Source organism: Myotis nattereri (assembly GCF_964212035.1).
Source record: "Myotis nattereri genome assembly, chromosome: X".
Taxonomy (NCBI): domain Eukaryota; kingdom Metazoa; phylum Chordata; class Mammalia; order Chiroptera; family Vespertilionidae; genus Myotis; species Myotis nattereri.
This window is the reverse complement of record NC_138078.1, coordinates 141211183-141214573: the sequence shown is the minus strand read 5'-3', so window position 1 is coordinate 141214573 and position 3391 is coordinate 141211183.

Below are 3391 nucleotides of genomic sequence, written 5' to 3'. Positions count from 1 at the left end.
CATTGTGTATCTGTGTAACAGGCTGCGAGGGGGCCTCTTTCTCCCCCACCCTAGAGCGATAGCTCAGACAGAGACCCCAAGTCTTTGTCCTTCCAGGTACTTTTCTTTCAACTTAAAAGCTCTAATCCTTAAAGGCTCCCCACCCCAGGCTAGGTCCAGGCGCATGCTTGCTCTCTGCTCCCCAAGCCAGGCTCTACTTTATGGCCACTTGGGATGTGTCTGTCCTATTGGTCTCCCTGGGGGTTGGCCACTGGGCCCAGGGGAGCTAGACTCCGTAAACTGGTGGGTCCTCCCAGTGGCAGACTCGCCTGCCTCTGAGTCCTGTTCATCACATTTAGGACAGACAGAACGTGGCAGAGTGCCACTAGTCACTCCCTGCCCTCCCCGCCCTCCCAAGGTTTGCAAGATGACCTCTGAGTAATGCCGGCTGGGAGAGGAGTCTCGCCCTTGGCAGTGACCTATGACTGGCCCAGGGCAGAGCTAGGTGGAGGGGAGGGGCTCTGGATTGGTTGGGTGCAGCTCTGAGAACATGGCAGGTGTGCCAGTCTGCTCGGAGAGCCTGCTCCTCCAGCCTGCTGCCCCTCAGCACCCCCCTAGGCTGACTTCTGTAGGTAGCCTCCATGGAGCAGGGCCTAGTACTTAGGGTCAGCCTGAGGGTGAGGGCAGGGGTGGCTAGGGCTGCCAACCTGAGGACTGGGCAAGGGACCTGGGGAGCGGGTGGGGTGGGTGTATTCTTTTGGAATTGGGGGGGGTCCCTGTAGATGGTGATGCTGATAACCAGCCTTGTGCTCCCCTCCTGCCCCGGCCAGACCTGGGCTGGTGGCTCCCTTTTCCAGTGTCTGTCTCTTCCCACTTCTCCCTGGGTGGTGCCTACTGGGAGGGGCCCCCAGGTGACACCCTCTGGTTGCTATGCCAAGGCCAAAGGCTTGTCCCGCTTTTCCAGGAAGTGTTCCCTGACGACCATGGTCTTCTGAACTCAACCTTCAAATTTCTAGAGGCCAGAGTCCAACCAGTGTGGCTTTGGGTTCTTTCCTGGCCAGCCCCTAGCGGCCTCTGAGCCCCCTTGGCATCAGGCCCTGGGCTGGGCAGAGCAGAGGAGTCTGCGTAGCTGGGGGTCATAGACTCTTAGAGGTGGAAGGCGAGGCACCCACCTAGTCTCCAGCTGCGGTATCCAGCCCCTCTGGCTACTCCTGAGTTATTTTCCTCCAGCAGCCTTCGTCTTAGCAGAATTGTCCCCAGCATCCCCACCTGGCTGGCCCCCTGGCTGATCCACTTCCTCCCTGTCTTCCGCTTAGATTGCCTGTCCCTGTGTTGCAAGTTCCTACCTTGGGGCAGCCTCCTGAGTAAATGGTGCCTGCCCACAGCTCTCCTGGCCCCAGCCAGGCAGCCCACCCTCTGTCAGGTTCTCTTTTGGTGATGTCAGTGTTTTCTGAGTCTTTGGTGGTGGTGTGGCAGGTGGCTTGGAGGCCATTTGGCAAGAAGTGACAAAGATCTGAGCCAAGGCATGGCATCCCTGTTAGGGAGTGGAGAGGGTAAGGAGTTGGTGTGAGGCTGGGGTGGAGTGGGAATGGAGAGTGGGCCTGAGGGCGATGATACCAGGCTCTGTCCAGCTGGTGGGGAGGAATCGCCAGGGGCCAGGACCTGGTGTGAGGAGCCTCATCACCCTAGGAGCCAGGCTGGAGATGTGGGAGCTGCCAGCACACAGGGTTCTAGAAGTTGCAGGCATAATGAGAGCTGAGGGGTTGCATCGTGAGAAGCTTTAAGAGAAGGGTGGGGCAGGGGTTGAGTCTGAAGAGCAGGTTGTCTGTCAGGTGTTCTACAGGAGCTGGCCTGTTGGGGAGGCGTCTCCTCTGCGCCAGCACAGGCTGTAGAAAGGCCTTCCCAAGCTCTGAGGACCTGCCCCCTGTCCAGGATCTTGGTGACCATCAGAGCATGGCTGATGGTAGCATCATAGGCCAGAGCCCTCCCTGGCTGTACAGTTGGGGCTAAAGGCCTTCCTTACTAAGGGGACAATGCCTTGCTATATAAAGAGCCCAGAGAGGAACAAACTGTCACTTTTCTCTGAGGGTCCAGGCTAACATCCAGAGTGAGCACCAGGCTCCTAAACCTTGACTTTCACCCCAGGCCTGCCTCAGCTGATGACTGGGCTGGTCCTGACATCGCCTCCCCCCCTGCCCCCCCACCCCCAGCGCCCATGCCTTATCCTGCCCTCCCTCCTGTGGCACTGGATAGAGCGCCCGGCTCTCACCTAAGGCTGAAGCCTCTCTTGCTTGAGGTCCTGCCCACAAGGACCTGAATGGAGCCATTGTCTCCAGTTCTTTCCCACCCTTCTTTTAAGTTGTGCTAAAATATATGTAACCTGAAACTTCAATTTTAATCATTAAGATTACACTTCATTGGCGTCAAGGATGTCATTGTGTGTCACTGCCATCCATTCCCAGAACTTTTCATCTTGCAAAACTGAAACTGCTCCATTAAGCACTCACCCCCATCCTCCTCCTCCTCTAGCCGCTGGCACCAAGCAGCCCACTCTCCGTCTCTCTGAATCTAACTCCTCTAGCGGCCGCCTAGCATGGAATCATACAGTGTTTGCCTTTTTTGTGTCTGACTCCTTCCATTTAGCATAATGTCCTCAAGTTCATCCATGTTGTAGTGTGTGTCATATTTTCCTTATATAGGCTGAATAATATTCCACCGTATGAATAGACCACATTTTGTTCATGTATTCCTCTGTTAATGGACACTTGGGTTGTTTCCAGCCCTTCTTTCTTTTTTTGTTAATCCTCATCCGAGGATATTTTTCCTCGGATTTTTAAAGAGAGTGGAAGGGAGGGGGAGAGACAGAAACATCAACGTGAGAGAGCCACATGACCAGGGCTGCAATCGAGCTGGTAACTCGGGTACGTGCCCTTGACCAGAATGGAACCGAGGATCCTTCTGTCTGTGGGCCGACGCTCTGTCCACTGAGCCAAACTGGCTAAGGCTCCAGCCCTTCTTTCTTAATCCCACTCCAATCAGGCTTTTGCACACCCCCAACCCAAACTTCTCTTGTCCAGGTCTCCATGAGCTTGTCATCAAATGCAGCCAATTTTCTCAGGCCCTCGCTCCCTTTTTAAAAAATATATATTTTTACTGATTTCAGAGAGGAAGGGAGAGGGAGAGATAGAAACATCAATGATGAGAGAGAACCACTGATCAGCTGCCTCCTGTATACCCCACACGGGATCAAACCCTGACCGCCCGATTCATAGGCAATGCTCAACCACTGAGCCATGCCGGTCGGGCATGCCCTCGCTCCCTTGACCATTAGCATCTGACAGCCGAGCACTCTCTTTCCTGACCCCAATGGGGGCGGGGGTGTTCCTCAGACATGTTCCAGGATCAGGTCTGT